The 17,911-nt window shown below is 43.1% G+C and overlaps 1 protein-coding gene across 5 annotated transcripts in view; it reads right to left on the bottom strand.

The window, feature by feature from the left end:
- FYN (FYN proto-oncogene, Src family tyrosine kinase) overlaps positions 1 to 17,911 on the bottom strand; it is a 213,228-nt gene that overhangs the window by 167,412 nt on the left and 27,905 nt on the right. For 2 of the 5 annotated variants that reach the window (XM_047735099.1, XM_047735090.1), the window contains exon 2: positions 17,272 to 17,311. The exons of 1 other annotated variant lie outside the window; for it this stretch is intronic. The gene's annotated coding sequence lies outside the window, so the exon portion shown is untranslated. Of the gene's footprint in view, positions 1 to 8,493; positions 8,658 to 16,415; positions 16,522 to 17,271; positions 17,312 to 17,911 lie in introns of those variants that run through there. 2 more of the 5 variants (XM_047735092.1, XM_047735091.1) reach the window with 2 other exon arrangements.

Below are 17,911 nucleotides of genomic sequence, written 5' to 3' on the forward strand. Positions count from 1 at the left end.
ATAGATCAAGGATTCACATCTTTGGGTCCATGAAGAGGCATTCAGGAACTTAGTCCACAGACCTCCTGAGGTAGCATACCGTATTTGTGTTTCTGTGTATGTGTGCACGGGTTTTTCTTGATGGGGGACTTCCCCAGCTTTCATCTAGTCCTCTAAGAGGCCCACAACCAGTGGTTTGGTGGTATTAAGATCCTCAATATTTGATGGAAATTTCTCTCCTACCTGCTTGACAAATCTACCATGTCAGAGGACATTAAGAATACGATGTTAAAACTGCACTTATTACCATATTTAAGAACCAAGGAATAGTCACTCTCCTATCATCTTATCAAAATTAAGGTACATTATAACACTCCAAAGACTACTGACACTGGCAAACATGTTTAAATATTTTACATTAAAAATGCTAAAAGTATATTTAGAATTTTGCAAGTACAGTTTCCTTGCAAGAGGTTTACTGTGTGTGGTATTTTAATATAAAAGTACCTGAATCTGTTAATATTCACAGCTAGATTCAAAGACCTGCCAAAAACAATTATTGGAACTACTTTTAATAGTCATGACCCCTTTTCCCCTAAAGGATGTTATCAAGTACACTGTGCAGTAATGACTATAAATACATGACATGTCTGTTACTATAAATAAATATTGCACATTCTCCCAACCCATTTAATTACCATTCACCCAAAGCAGTGCAATTAAGAAACTGTCTGTTGAATTCTGAAAATGGGAAAAGCCCTCGTGTCTCTCTTAGGTAGTTTTACAATCCTGACAATAGACTTAATGAAGCCTTTTAAAACAAGGACGATTACATTAAAATGACCGGGGCATATAAAAATTCATTACATAGACCCTCCTGCTGTCTGGTGGATTAAATGCCTCATCACACCCTGGAGAGAAGTAAGAACAAATAATAAAGAAAAATCACAACTCTCTGAGTGAACATCTTATGCATGAGATTTAATTTGGCCCTGTAAATCACTCAGGACTTCACTCTATACCCAAAGTGCAAAGGAGGTATGCTTGGTACCAGGTAAATCGTGAAGTGGCCGTAGGAGGGCTACATGGCTTATTGAATACAAGATGACATTGCAATCCACATCTTGATGATGCTAAACAATGATGCAAGTTGATACAGATTTTCCCCTTGAGAAATAATAACAGCTACAAAAACCAAGTCCAATCCCAACTGTCTGTGACCGTTAGCACCCATTACCCTTAAATGCCCTCAGAAACTGCACCAGCTGATAGTTTTGTTACATTTATTTTTCAGTGTTTATGTGTTTCTGTTGCTGTTACACATAGAGTTGTTTTCTTAGCTTCATTTTCCACCTATTAGCTGCTAATATATAGAAATACAATTGATTTCTGTATATTGACCTCGTATCCTATGACTTTACTAAGTTCATTAGTTCTCGCTAGAAGTGGTTTTATATTCCTTAGGACTTGTCTATGTAAACAGTTGTGTCGCCTGCAAGTAGAGGGAACTGCCCTTCTTCCCATACAGTCTATATGCCGTTCATTTCTTGTTCCTGCTCGATTCTCCTTCTTTTTTTTTTTTTAAAGATTTTATTTATTTATTTGACAGAGATCACAAGTAGGCAGAGAGGCAGGCAGAGAGAGAGGAAGGGAAGCAGGCTCCCTGCTGGGCAGAGAGCCCGATGCGGGACTCGATCCCAGGACCCTGAGATCATGACCTGAGCCGAAGGCAGCGGCTCAACCCACTGAGCCACCCAGGCGCCCCTCGATTCTCCTTCTTAAAGGGCTATGGCAGCTTGGTTCACCAGAGAGGAACCTCCTGCCACTGCTTTCCAGTTGGCATCATGCCAAGCCATCTTTGACCTTCATAGGACCAAGAACACCATGCCATGGGGAAGTATGGCCTTAGCAGAAAGACCTTGACCCTACCAAGCCATCCACAGAAGACAGGAGGCCTGATTCCAAGCCTCAAACTTGAAGGAACAAGAATTTATAGTTGATTTCCTATAGTTAATTACTTATATCTCTCAAGATGCTGGCATGTAGAAGGAGGAGAAAGAAGGAGAAGGAGAAGAAGAAAATAGCCAAGGGAATTACTAAATTTTTGGACTTTTGACCCAGAAGAGTACTTAGAGATTAAACCTCTCCTCTTACAACAAAAGTGAGGCTCAGCATGTCCAGTGACTTGTACAAAGCCAGCTGGAGGCGGACGGAGAGTCTGCTATTCTAAACAGGACATGAACTGGGAGGGCACAGACCTGGATCCTAGCCTTGAGGAGGTCAGGAATATACTCCTGTCTTCAGACTCTAAGAGTCTAGGGGAGATCTCAGACACTCTGAGATCTGTCCAAGTAGATGGGATGACTCGGGCCCTGCGCATATGGGCATCCTTCTTTGGGCCTTTGCTAAGGATATACCCTAAACCAGGGCAAGATAACATTTTCCAGCACCTGGTCCATCTATAGCTGGCTCTTACGCTTAGGAAATGAGTTCTCAGGGTGCCTGGCTGGCTCAGTCAGCAGAGCACGTGACTCTTGATCTCAGAGTTGTGATTTCAAGCCCCACGTTGGGTATAGGGATTACTTAAAAATAAAATCTTCAAAAAAGAAAAGGAAAAAGAAATGAGTTTTCCTCTCCTTGTCTGAATAAACTTACCCTGAAATAAGTTAAAAATTAGGATCTCATTGAGCAGCTCTGGCCCTGTTTACACCAACTGCTGAACATGATCATCTCCTGTCATCACGAGGCTTGGTTAACATCTTAGGGCTCACACACAGCCCCTGGGGATCCTGCTGAATCTTCTCTTATATATCATTTGTATTTTTCTCTTAAAAGAACTTGACAGAGCCGAGAAAATCACCAGTCTGTTTAGCAAGCATATAACATGTTCCCTCCTTATCAGCCAAGGGATATTAAGATGTCCTCAAATAAGGAAGCTTGTTTCTGTCAAATATATATATATATATATATATATATATATATATATATATATATATATATTTGAACAGCTGAAATTCTCAAACTTTTAGGAAGTCCAGTTCCTCAAATTTCCCCTCCTGTCACATAAGGCCAAACATTCTTACCAATCACTTCTCTAAAATAACCATCAGTTGTCACTGCTAAAACAGAAGTTCCGAGAGGTCAAAAGTGTTTACTGACATCAGAGTGAGGCTCCAACTGGACGAAATAGAAACCAGATAATAAAAGAGCATCACTCATGGCTGTTGGGTGTGTCCTGGGCAAGGCCTGTTTCACAAGAGAAGGGGAAGCTGCAGAGGACAGGAACCGCCATAGTAGCTACTTGCACCGGGGGCGGGGTGCTTGGGAATATTACCTGACGAGCAACAACCCTATGGGGGCAGATATAACATCTTGGACTCCTGAGGAAGCCGGTTAAGTAGCTTGCCCAAGGTCAAACAGCTGGTTAATGGTAGAGTGGCAATTTGAATCCAGATTGATCTCTCTTAAGTCCAGCTTTTTAATTAATTTTATTATAAAAGTAATATAATCACATTAACAAACACTGAGACAAAAATCCCTGTACTCTCATAACCCAAATACAACTGTTAGCATTTTGGTATAACTGTTGTAGGTTTTTCCTAGGTATGCATTATGATTTGCAAAATTACGATCATACTCCACAATTTGGTATCAAACTAAACATTTGTCTAACTTATTTAACAATTTTTCCAATCATTTTAATTAACAGATTATATTCCAAGAGTAGACATGTCATAGTTTACATAATGAGCCCTCAAACCATGAAACACTGGTGGTTCTTTGCAGCTTTGGGAGCAAATCATGGTTTTGTTTTTGTTTTTTTAATGTTCAGTTAGCCACTAGATTATACATCACTGGTTTCTGATGTAGTGTTCAGTGATTCATTAGTCGCACCTAACACCCAGTGCTCATCTTGAGTGTAACATGCTGCCTTCCCAAATACGTACTGTCACCACGGAAAGCTTCAAATAGACAATACCAATCAACAGATGATTTAAAAAAAAAAATGATGAAAATATTTTGAAAATGCCACCATCCCTGAGCTCTTAGGCCTAGAAGCAAATAAGTCTGATGAATACTATTAATGAAGGGTCGTCCCAAAATAACAAGTTCAAAGAGGCTACACTTCTGAGACCCCAGACAGCATGTGTTGTGAATGGTTCAGTGACCTTACTTTCAGTTTCCTAGGAATGCCAACAAAAGAAGTTATCCTCACTAAAATCTAGATTTGGAAGAATGGAAATTCTTTGAAAAGAAAACAAGTCCTATACGTTTTATGTGTCAGAGCAGTCAGAACTTACAAAAATAAGGCCAACATGCTCACCCAGGACTGTGTCATGTTTCATAATTAATTTCCTATTCAAAATGCCATGTGCCCATTTTTCTCAGGTCAAGTGACTGAGCAGCAGCAGTGCAGCTCTGGGTTTTTGTCAAATAACCCTATGACATAAAAGAGTCAGCAATATTGAATCCTGTGTAAGCTGACCGAATTTATAAAGTATAAAGCATGCCTGTCAGAAAAATCTCTTATGCGCGCCTGGGTGGCTCAGTGGGTTAAAGCCTCTGCCTTTGGCTCTGGTCATGATCTCAGGGTCCTGGGATCAAGTCCCACATCTGGCTCTCTGCTCAGCAGGGAGTCTGCTCCCCGCACCCCCCCGCCCCCACCTGCCTCTCTGCCTACTTGTGACCTGTGTCTGTCAAATAAATAAATAAAATCTTTCAAAAAAAAAAAAAAGAAAGAAAAATCTCTTACCTTTGGAGGAAAGTAATATCCAAAATGCCTGTGTGCCTCTGTGTCTGTTTTGAAAATTTTATTAGAATCCATGCTGCCAGTGTGATGTGGAAACAGTATACTTAAACGCCGGGAAGCATCTATCTGCTCCCCAGATAGAGCACTCCCTGCTGATCAGGGAGAATGGAGTAAAAATGGGGACAAATGGGGAATTCATTCCTACGGAGATGGAACTGTGCCACTTAATGACAACTTGACTATAGTCCACGCGAGATAACCTATCACCCTATCCACAGTGCCTGTTCAAAACCCATATCTTTTTCTTCATATCCCCAGCTCTCTGTACCGCACATTTGATGGTGAGTTATACTTCATCAGACCCTAATGATATCCTTTTCCTCTCCAACGTTTAATGAATCCTGCACTTCGGACTTCCCTCTTCTCTTAAAAGTTAACATGTTTACTCATGGGAATGTCAAATGGAATGTCCAAATATAACCACTTTGGAAAAATAATTTGGTATTATCCAGTAAAATTGAAGATGCACATACTCTAAGACTCCAAAATTCTTCTCTTAGGCACCTGTCCTAAGAGTTTGTTTGCAGGAGGATGTACATACAAGAATGTTCACAGCAGCACTGTTTAAAATGGCACAACACTGGAAATGACCCAAATGCCCATCGAGAGGAGACTGGATAAATAAAATGTGGTATGTTCCCGCAATATAAGACCATATAGCAGTGGAGATAAGTGAATTTCATGTTTGTCATTTCATGCATCAACAGGGATGAATCTTAAATGACTGATTAAAAAAAAAAGCAAATGGTACAATACTACATGTCTATATATCCATATCTATATATGCCCAGGGCAAACAAAACTTAATAATAGATTACATAGAAAAGCCGTAGGGAAACATACTTAAACAGGTAAGCCAGGAAATAACAAACACAAAATTATTCAGCAGTGGTACCAGGAGAGAGGAATATGGCCAGGATGGAACACATAAGGATTCCCAAAGTAATGGTGATATTCTAGTTCTTATGTTGCAGGATGGGTACAGGGGGTTGTATTTCTTACCCTCTTTTTCCCTCCACTCCCTTCTCTGTGTATGTATATCTGTAATATATGTATATAACTGATGCATATGCATATCTCTTTGTAGGAATATAAATATAATAACACATAATAACAAATATATTATAGAATATTATACATATATAAAATTACATCAATATAATATATAGTAATAACTATAAATACATTATCTATCTACACACACACACACACACACACACACACACATACACACACACACCTTTGTAGACATCCTCATGATCATCATGATTTTCCTTTTCACTCCTCACCCTGGACCTGCCTCCCTCAGCCCCTCCTTCCAGGCATTCTGACGCAGGTGGAGTCCTCAGCTCAGACCTTTGTCTTAGACTTGAGTGCTTGCTCTGTCCAACTCCCTCCTCTAAACATGATAACCACTGAAGACCCAACATGACGGCCTTTATTCTCTGTACAGATTCATGCGGAACATTCACCGTTGACGGGAAGGTAAACCTCGTGGTGAGCTCTCATTCAGAAGGTGGTACCAACTGCACTGCAAGGGAACCTGAAATGCCACTCAGAGTGCAATGACTGTTTGCTAAATTATACCAAGCTGCTGCAGGCAACAATATTGGCCTTGATCTCCCAACCTGACCCAACCACAGGGGGTCCTGTGCTCCTGAGAAGCTTGTCAAGTTTGCTCCATTGCATTACTGCTGCCTGGCCTGATTTCTCAAACCACCTTTTCTTTCTTCCTGCAAAATAATCTTAATTCCACTCATCTCCCAGACACCTGGGCTCCTGACCTTACCATAATTCTTCATCTTTTTTTTTTTTTTAAGATTTTTACTTATTTATTTGAGAGCGATAGCGAGAGAGAGCACAAGTGGGGACAAGAGGGAGAAGCAGGCTTCCCACTGAGCAAGAAGCCTGACATGGGGCTCAATCCCAGAACTCTGGGATCACGACCTCGGCTGAAAGGAGAGGTTTAACCGACTGAGCCACCCAGGCACCCCAATTCTTCATCTTTTTACCGCTTTTAAGGGTAAGCTCTGAGATTACTTTTCTCCTCCAACCTCAGGCTCTCTCAGGAGTCCCTGATCATGGTACCACAGCCGTCGTTTAGACAAAATAAGAATTCTTATTAAATTTGTTCCATTTCAGTAATGTTTATTCTAAAAGCTTTTCTTATTTCCTACTCAAAAATTAAAAGTGATAAAAAAATTATTTCAAAACAAATGACTTTAGCAAAGTTTTTTACGTTGGGTTTTCTCTCCTATTTGGTAGACTGCTTGTGGGGGGGAGAAATACATAAACTGTAATCACTATCCTAGAGATCTGAGTTTAGGGAATTTGATTTTCTTAAAAAAAAAAAAAAAAAAAAAAAAAAAAAGATCAGAGTTTGCCAGAAGTTAGGGGTGAGGGAAGGATGGACAACCAGAGCACAGAGGACTGTTAGGGCAGTGAAAATACTCTATATAATAGCATAATGGCAGATACTCGTGGTCGTACTTCGATCCAGCATACAACACCAAGAGTGGACGCTAATGTAAACTATGGATTTTGGGGGCTACTGCTGTGTCAACTTAGGTTCATCAATTTTAACAACTGTCCAACTCTGGTGAGGGTGTTGATAATGGGGGATGCTCTGCATATAGGGGGACACAGATATTTGGGAAATCTCTGTACTTTCCCCTTATTCTTGCTATCACCTGCTCTAAAAAAAAAATAAAGTCTATTTAAAAAAAAAAAGAAAAACTTGAAAAAAAAAAAAAAAGAAACCAAACAAGTGCTTTTTCCCACCCTGAGACATCTTGTTCTGCTGGCCCTGAAATTGTTTCTAAAGCTTTTTACTTTTTCCTTCAAAAAACATTACATGGCATCTTGTCGTTGGTGTATTTACTACCTACAAAACATGGAGGCCTAATTATATTCTCCTCTAAGCCACTGCAAAAATAGAATAATAATAAAATTACATAATTGGGTAGTGGCCAGTATTTACATTAAAAAATATAACTGAATATGAGAAAATACAGTAAATATTATGGTAACTGTCAACATTTTTTGTTCTTCCAGTTCATGGGTTAGACAGTGAGAAGCACTACGGACATTTTGCCAGCAAGTTCTCTCCCGTACCTAAAACTTCACTGTGGATCCCTGTGAGGACTTCCAAACTCTGTGAATAGGTTTTAGAAGTTATTTCATTTCAATACCTAAGGATTGTTCAAATTTGAAACCTCATTATCAAATTTACTTTTTGCAATAAGCATCACCTTGACACACGGGTCAGGCTCTCTGGTAAAGAAAAAAAATTTTCCCCCTTATTTGATAACCGTATTAGGCAAAGTGACTGTTACTTTGTTTTTTAAACTACTGCTTCCTGTACCACCAGTTTAGTAGGACTACTTTTCAGAATATTCTTCCAAAGATGAACAAAATCTCCCCCCCCCACACACACACAGACACACACGTTCTGTTTGTTTTAAATAACTATGGCATTAAATCTTGATGAAAAGCAACAGAAAAATTAAAGTCATAGAAAGGAAACATCCCCCCCGCCCATTCTTCTGGCCCAAGCATGGATCTGTCCCGGTCACACTGGGAAGTTATCCAATCGTTGGCCAGTATTGCCCAAAGAAAGAAGAAACAAGAAACAGAAGTTGCAAACTCCGTCCTGGGGTCCTCCTGGATCATTTTCCCAAGCCCCCGCACGTCCCCTCACTCACCGCTGCTGCAACTCTGCGTCTGACTCTCCGCTTCCCCCACGGCCAACATCACACAGCTCTCGGGTGGCACAGCAGGACCGAGTCAAGCCCCTGAGGCCCACACAGTCTTTCCACTACATCACGCCGCCTCGTGACTGACCCTGAAACCATCTCACTTAGTCTTGGCGAATCTTATTTGGAAGAACTATGCAAATGAATGAATTGTTTTCCCCCCTTCTTTGGTTCACATAAATGATCCGCACAGCATCTCACTTCCTTTCCCTCACTTTACATGCTGACTACACTTAGTAGTGGCACATTTCACAACTTCATGAACACCCCTACATCTTCCAAGAAGCGGCCTTATGCACCCAACAGTGAGGTCGGCTCTTCAGAGACCACAGGCAATCTGCAAAGGAGGATGTCTTTAGTAATGGTGAACCCTAGAAGCAACGTTTAGGGCTCCTCATCTGAATGCAGGCTTCTAGTCTCACCTTCAAAATCCCCCATGGCTAACACCTACAAGTGTGCTACAGGATGTGGGGCTCAGGACTGAAACCCATGGACATCAGTGAGAACAACCCGGGGGACCTCCGCCCTCACAGCAATGCTCCTAACTCTCCCTTCCTGGGGCACTGCCCTCATCTCAGGGCATTTTCACGGGACTATCAGAGTGGTATGTTACAGACACAGAGCACCCGGCCTCAGCAAAGCATCTGTCGCTCGAAGCATAGCTGCTCGAGATGGAAGGCCCTGAGCTAGGTGACAATTCAGTCTGAAGGACCCAGAGGTGATGAGCAACCATACCCAGAGGTGCTCACATCGCCAAGGAGCAACACTGACCTGGAGGGAGGGCCCTGCACAGCGGGGCTTTGTAGGTTCATCCCTGGTAAGGTTTTCATCAAGATGTGCTTAGGTATATCACAAATAATTCACAACTGAGGGGACAGTCAATCAATTAGAGGAAAGAATAGAGATTTTAAAACATTTCAGCCAGCTGCAATGACTGATGGAACAGACCAAAAAAGAACCCAAAGAGTTCACAAAAATAAAACCCTGCCTTAAATGGTAAGAAAAAAACCAATTGTGTATGTATAGGAGGGTTTCATCACCTACCTTACACCCTCTAATCTGCTCAGCTGGGATAACTCAGCCCTGTTCACAAGCTCTGCCATGTGACCTGGACCCCAGGCTCTGAATGGGCGAGGCTCCATGCCACTGACACACAGACCCACCTCAGTGTTGTGACTCTGACGTCACACCAGGGCCTTCCTCTTACTCCCTGGGCTCAAGCTCCTATCTTGGGCCCTCCTGTCTTGGCAGTTGGTTCGAACTCATTATTCAGGACTCATCTCCTCATCAGCTTCTTGTCTGAGTCTTGTCCCTCCCACCAGTGCTCCTCCTATCTGCCCCTTGGCTTGCTCAGCCGGACAATTCCGCTGCCAACACCTGTCCATCTAGATGGCCACCTGTGGAAGGCTTTCTCCAGTTCTGTGCCTCACCAAATTGCCCTAACTGCTTCCTGTTTACTGTCTGCGGCTGGTACCATCCCCATGAGCACATGAGCACACCCCAGCTTGCCGATGTGTCTGTTCTCTGGACCCCTGTCTGGCCTCTGTCTGGATCCCAAGCTGATCCCATCCTGCTACGGACAGAAACCCGGCTCTTCTATCTGGCAGGGCAAAAGGGGACAGGTTTAAAGCAATTCATATTTCAAAGTCTTAAGGATGTGCACCGAACCCAAGTTCAATGCAAGGCAAAAGTGTGACACGGTGGCTAAATAGAGGTGTGACCTTGGTTCCCCTAAGTGTAGCACATAAGGATGCAGAAAACATGTACATCTCATAAGACCTAACAGTTCCAGCAGTAGAGTTCTTACCCTACACTGGGCAAGCCGTCACAGAAGTACCATTCATGTCTGAGTGCTATGTTCTTAAGGGAACGCCTTCAGGGAGATGTGACCACAATGGCAGAATTCCTAATATTAGGTACTGTAAGAATATCTGTAAGAACAGGGCTGATGGCTGAGGAAAGGGGGATTTGCAGGGATGGGGTTCTCCAGTGCCAAAGAGCTGTCACAAGAATGATGACATGGAGACTTACATGACGAGAGGACTCTCACACAGGGTCACACACACAGGGATGCATACAGGCATACCGTGGAAGAGGTGGGCTGAAGCAGGAGGTGTTGGTCCCACCTCTGCTCCTGCCTCAGCTGACCCTGCATCCTGGCCTCAGTTTCCCCCTAAGACTGGGAGACTATGATTTTGAAGACCTCTCCCTGCTCTCAGAAACCATGATTCCTCAACCTCATATTAACCCCAATCTAAGAAAGAAGATAGACATGGTCTTGCCTGTTCTGTGACCTGGGAGACCAGATGGGCTCTTAGGTCTCCCAAGGGCTCCTTGTAGGAAAAATCAAACTCATTGGAAGTATTGCGTGAAACCAGGGGTCATAAGCTTTATGTTCCAGGAAATGAAAAATGTGGAAAAGAGAAGGTGTGGGAGGCAGAAAAATGTCCACCCCCTCCCCAAGATTTTCACTTCCTAATCCCTGCAATCTGTGCTCACACAGAATGGAATGCTAGGGTCTAATGAAGTGAAGGATCTTGGGAGGAGGAGCTTATCCTGAATTATCCAGCAGGTTTTAAAAGCCATCACGGGCATCCTTACAAGAGGGATGCGCAGGAGCTCTGACAGAGACGCACAAAGGAGAGAAGAGAATCTGAAGGCGAAGGCTGAGGCTGGACTGATATGGCCACAAGTCAGAGGAGCGCCTGTACCACAAGGAGCTGGTGGGCAAGTAACAGCTTCCCCCCCTCAGCCTCTGGAGGGCATGTGCTCCTGACATCCTGCTGTGGGCTCTGACCTCCAAAACTGGGAGAGAAGAAATCTGTTGTTCTCTGCCGTCCAGTGTGCGGCTGCTTGCTATGGCAGCACAGCAAATGAATACAGAGATTTTCTACTTAAACTTTTGTGTAGCCCCCCCCACCCCAAGTGGGCAGTAATAACCACAGTTAGGGGAAAAGCTTGAATTTCCCCGTATTTTTAGGTCTCTTCCCCATACACACAGCAGCTCAGAGCAAGTGCAGCTCTGCTTTTGAAAGTGTTTTGGGGCAGTGACAAAAGTATCTTCTTAGCCATTCTTTACACATATTTTACTAATAATCTCTCCTTCACAGGTGATTTCAGCAGACAATAAATCCATGCAAGGCCGACGACCGAGGGATTCCAACCTCCCCCCAGCAGGCCTGGCTGCAGTGGGAGAAATTATGCAGCAACTCACGGCTACAGGAGAAAGCCTGCAGAGTAGGTGGGAGCTTGTCTTGATTCTCCATTGTGACGTGGGCTGAGTTTCTCCCCACTCTCTCCTGGCAGCATCCAGCTCTCTCCTTGTAGAATGATGAATGTTACTGAGAGGAGGACAATGAGATGATCCCGAGCCCAGGAACAGGCCTCCCCGGATTCCCACTCCTACAGAATGCCATCATGGAAAGTCACCCTCACGTGGTCACCCCCAAGGGACCCTCTGGTGGGACCAGTACAAGAGAACATCCACCGTAGAGTGGAAACAGAGGGTACTCTGAGTTTGAGAGCTACTTTTGGATCTTGTGACTTCCCAGATATAAGTCCTGGGGCAAATAATTTCATTTCTGTTGGGTTTCATTTCCCTCACATGTAAAACAGGACTACTGAGTAAGATAACATGTGGCCTAGGATGGTGGTTAGCCCACAGATGTTTGTTAATGTTTGAAGAACAAATGAAGTATGTGTTTGGCATCAAAGACTAGACAATTCACCCGTAATTTTCCAACTCTTTCCTTGGATCACAACTTAGATTTTGTTCTCTGTAGCTCTTCCAATGGTCACCAACATCTGCCCGAGTTTATGTCTAGGAAGAGGGAATCTTTTATTATCTTGGAAATTCAGATTGGCAGAGGACATATTTTTTCTTCTCCCACAGCACTTAGGTTTATAATGCAGAGATTTATATAAAAGAAAATTGGTCAGTTATTATGCGTGATGTCTAACAACTGTTTTCAATGCAGCACTAGAACTATTTGCTCTTCAACCTAAAGCAGAACTCCATGGAAGTTCCTCCCTCCCAAACAATCCCCTCCCACCCAAATTGTTCCCAAGTCACCAGGAAAGCAGGCTGTAGGAAGCCTGGTCTTTCCCCATGCCCAATCTCCAAGAAAATGGATCAGTCTATGTGGAGGCTGAGGCAGGGCATGGAGAATGGGAGACAAGTGGGCATCCGATAAGCCCTGGGGTTGACAGCCCTAAGCATGTGAATCACAGAAAGTCTAAGGCGCAGTCCCATCTGCACACCAGGGCTGCCTTCTCCATTCCCCACACCTACCTCATGAGCCCTCCACTCCATTCAGGGAGTAGTGGTTTCTACAGAGGGCAGCGAGTTCTGCTTATGGGTGTTCTTCTCTCCTCCTCTTCACACCTTACGGCAATCAGCCTACACAGGGACACGCTACCCTGACACCGTCCCCTGCCCCACACACAGACACATTCTCACTGAAGACACATCCTCATACCTTTGCACTCCCCCACAAAAGCACTGCTGACCTTCTGACTCCTGGAAAATCCTATTCCTCCTACTAAAGAAAAATCTTACATGAATTAATTGTTCTACCTCTCAACCAGCTACATAGGAATCCAATATACATGCCTTAAAGCTTGGTTCTGGATGCAGTCTCAAACTTTGAACCAACTGTTTAGAATGACTTTTTTTTTTTTTTTTTTTTTTTTTACAAAAACTATCAGCTCCACATTAAGAAACTAGGATATCGTTATCACTTCTCTTGGGACTTATTAAAACAAAAGAAATTGGAAAATGGAGCAACTTCTACGTGCATTCTACATTTATGGATGAACACATTTTAAGGAATTCACTGGGAAAAAGGAAACATTCTAAAGCATTCTGTTTACTTTTCTTTTGAATGACAATTTTTATTTGGGGTGCCCTCCGTAGCTATCAAACAGACAGTAGGATCTATGGCCATATTTGTGGCCTGAAGGCAGCCATCTAAACCCTGCAAATGTAATAGCAATACAGGGATTCTGGTTCTCACTGAAACTACAAAAATGACAGGTCTCTCTCAAGGCAAGTGCCAAATGCCTTCAATCATGCTAGACAAAGGCCACGCAGCATGCATGAAAATCATGGAGGATACCTGGATCTCAAACCTCTCTCCTTAGCTCTTTGAAAGTCATTACAACCAAAGTAGATGTTTTCACCAAACCCATTTAAATCATGATTTAAATTACCAAATAAGAGAACCCAATTTAATTAGTTTTATTTTTTAAAAAGTATATTTTTGTCCTTGTGACATAATCTGATTACATATTCTAAAATTCAGTTGAGTATGGGTTTTACTTTTAGAAGATACACTGTATATATTTAAATCAGTGATTTATGTAAACCATACTCAGAAGTGTATCCCTTAATAATTCAAGAAGATTCTGTGAAAAGACCAAAACAAAGCAGTATTAATGTTTCCCTTCTGCTCTTACTGCTCTTCCCTCTTTTATCCTTAGACTTTCTTTGCTTGCACGATTACTTAATTCTTAAGGATTATGTATTCATTTGTCTGCTTGAAACTTTGTACTTTTGAAGAGGAAGCCAAGGAGTGATTGTCTTATTGCCATATAATGCTATTAATTAGCATGGTTTCCACAGATAAAACCTATAGATGGAAAAAAGAAACATGATTGCTGGAGTACACAGTAAGATTTTTTTACCTTGCCCCTTACTTAAGGTGGCTCTCATGGACTCTCATTATCTGCTATTTTGGTCATGTGCCATTCTCTCACGCCTGTAGTCAACATTTTAAGAGGGCATTCTAGAAGTCAGGTCCTAGGCTTAGCACATGAAAGGAGTCAGATCTGACAAAGCTTACAGTTCAAGAGGGAACAGATACTAGATGGCCACTGCACAAATGACTATACAACAATGGTAGCTTTGAAGAAGGGCATGGTGGCACGGTAACCCTGTGGATTGTGAGGGAGTCTCAGCGAAGACCTCTCTAGAAAGTAACATTGCTTTTTTATCACTCATAAAACTTTTTAGAAAGAAATCACACAAATATATTATCCCAAGTATTGTTTCAATTTTAAGGTAGGATATGGCATGAGAAAGAGAAGGCTCTAGACCCAGATATAATTAGAATCCTTGCTGTTACTGTGGTGCCTCAAGCAACTCATGGTAAGGGACATGGTTCCCTCACAAGATTGTTGCAATGGTCAAGTGTGACACAGAGAAAGCACTCAATATGTAGTATAAGCTCAATAAACTATAGATAATAATAATTACAGCATTTAGTTGACTTATCTTTGAGCTTTCACATGTCGAGATAAGGCTAATTTTCCATTCATAGTTCTATCTTTACAAAAATGTTCAACTGAACGGGAAAACTCAAAAAGCCATTTAGAAAAAAACACACCATGACTTCTGTGATTTTTCTTCCCTTGGGTTGGCCAGCAGGTATCATTTAATTATACAATGGAGGCACACTCTATTCTAGATTCTTCCTGGCAGATATATAAATACAGGCGAAAAGAACAATTTATACATCTGTGCTCAACAGCTTTCTATCAGCATTAGAAAAAAAATCTGGAATTGGAGCTTTTGAATTAGAACTTTTAAAATAGTGAACTCCCCTAGGGCAGTTAAGTATTTTCCAGGTCATTAACTATGGGACCAAGAGGGTGCGGCAGGCAAGAGTCCTTTGCAGGCAGCTCAAATTCATGCAGCCCAAGAAGCATTTCCCACCACACTTTTAGCATCTCTTATTCTGAATTCCCCTCAGTACTTAAACAAATACCCAACCCACAGGACAGGGTCGGTCACAATTCCCTCATTAGACACTCTCTGCCGCCAGTGCCGTACTTGAGGGTACAGACAATAGACAGGGCTGCTCCTGCCAGGAGCTCCCAACCTCTGGTGGGCCTTATTAAGCATCCTTCTCACTCATGGCTAACAGTGCTTTATCCTTTTTGGTATAAGGACCAAGTAAGAAAACACGAAAAAGTGTCATTTGTGTTTTTAAGTTAAAAAATGAAGAATTTTACTCGATCCTGGAAGAGGGACCACATTACTGATAAGAAAAATGAGGCTGCACAAGAGAAAAGGTTTGCTTAAGGTCTCAGAGCAAATGAACAGCAGAGCTGAAGGAAGACTCTAATTCATTCCACTCAGGGCTTCCCACCCCATTTACTGAGCCGTCTTGTCTGCCTGGCATTGGGTTATACTGAAAACACAATGAACAGACCCGCCTCTTCCATAAACTAGACCTCCCCCTTTCACGGTTGTAGGATTCACCTCACACAAGGCAGGGCAAGCCCTGCAACCTGGAACAGCTCCAGGAACTTCCTAAACCATCCCGCCAGGGTTCTGGCTATGCCGGCTCTTCCGCACTACACCACCCCGAGGTGGATCCAGGCACCCAAAGGCTCTTCTAACCTGCTGTGGGGCCAGCCTGGCCAGGAGGGCCACAACTGGCCCTCCCCACGCCTCCCGCCCCCATAGGGAGTATCTTTGCCAGCCTTTGGCTTCTACAGGCCAAACCTAAGCACACCAGGATTTTAAAAAGGTTCCCCTCCAATCTAGCCCTGACTAGAGCCTGAGTCACCTTGGTTTGCATGAGCTGAAAAGGCCACGAATGAAAGTAGATCACAGTCCATTCTGCAGAAGCTAGGGGGCTACATGGGTCAAAGGTCAGGGGTTGCTCATAATTGTTCTAGAAGGAGGTTTCAGATAGTATACTTCCTCAACTTAAAGGTACAGCAACTGCATAAAGAATGGCTCTAGTTCGGGGAGAAGAACCCGTCTTACACACCAAGTTCAAAATAAGAAATAACCCCAAGTCATTCTTAGACGATAAAGTAGAGCCCCTGAGTGCTCAGCCCCTGAACTGCTGAAAAATTACCTCCAAGGCAATGTGACTGGGCCGTGGAGACACACGGCAGAATAGGATCCCACGGGTGGCGAGTGAGACATGCTTAAGTCCAGCCTTTCATGGGAACCCAGGGCACCTGGGAGACGAGAGAAGGATAGGCAGAGAAGACTCAGCAAACGCTTGCAGAAGCAATGGATACGTGGTTCCTTCACACATGCCCTCCATCAGGGAGCTTTTCTGGACAGTCCAGCCTCAGTCTGAGCTTCCAGAGCCCCTTCTGCACACTTCTATCACATTCTATAATCATTGCCTGTTTACTGGTCGGTCACATTCATTTTTGTCTCAGCAGATTCCAGCATGGTGCCTAATACCCAGTGAGCATCAAAAAGTGTTCAGTGAATGAAAGAATGACCTGTGACACAGTGACTACAATTTGGAGGTACAACTAGGGCAGAGGTAAGCAGTAGTCATCTCAGAGTGGAGAAAAAACGAAAACAGAGGGACTGAAGGGACCTTCCGTAACCAGTCTGAAGACAGAGTGCTACCCACCCCTCAGCAGCCCCTGAAGGCTCATCAGCCACAGGACAGCTGTCCCATTCTATTTCTGGGGTAAGGAGACACATCGTATAGCTAAAACATATGTTTCCCATAATTATCAAAACCAAGTGTTACAACTAAGAGAAGGGGGGAAATGGCAGATCTACCTAAGTGAGGGAAGAGTTTCTATTCATGTACCAACTCCATCTCTAACTCAACCTCTCTCTTAGAAACGTACAGACTCAGAGTCACGATCCCAAGTTCAAAGTGGACCAAGTCCTGGGTCCCAATGGGACATCCTTTCTAATTCACAAGGCATGTGCTCTCAGTGCAAAACTTGTCAACTTACTTTTTCCACGTCTAGATGAGCATCCTGCTTCTTCAAAAAACTGTGGAAGAAAAAAAATAGACATCAAAAGAGAACCGAACACTCTTTGTCTGGAAACCTCCCACAAAGTACCACCATAGAATTTCCATGTGCTGCAGACAATCAGCTTGCTCACAACTTTTTTCTCGTTCACATAATTGTTGCTAAGTCACAGCTGCCACAAACACCTGCTTGCAACTGCAAAGACCTGGCCCTCCACCATCAAAGGAGGCCAACACGAGATTTTGAGTTTCTGGAGTCAGGAAAGATAAAGATGGAGGTCTTACACACACACACACACATACCCTCTTCTGAGTGCCTACAAGTCATCCACAGTTGGGACATATTAAAAAAAAAAAATGAGTCTTCCAAGGTCTTGTTCAACTCACCTCACTTCCTGTCTGACTGTGGGTGGGCCTCACTGTTAAAACAGCCTTCTCAGGATGGCCCCTCTTTCCCATCAGCTGGTGTTCCCCTCTCCAGGAGGTGTGCCAACCCACCAGCCTGCACCAACTCGCCCATAGAACTCGAGTCCCAGGATTACCTTAGAACCTTGTGCCAAGCCCCTGACAGAGCTGAGTGTGGATTCTGTGGCACCTGTGCCCATTTCACGTTACTCTTT

Source organism: Lutra lutra, chromosome 6, assembly GCF_902655055.1.
Source record: "Lutra lutra chromosome 6, mLutLut1.2, whole genome shotgun sequence".
Taxonomy (NCBI): domain Eukaryota; kingdom Metazoa; phylum Chordata; class Mammalia; order Carnivora; family Mustelidae; genus Lutra; species Lutra lutra.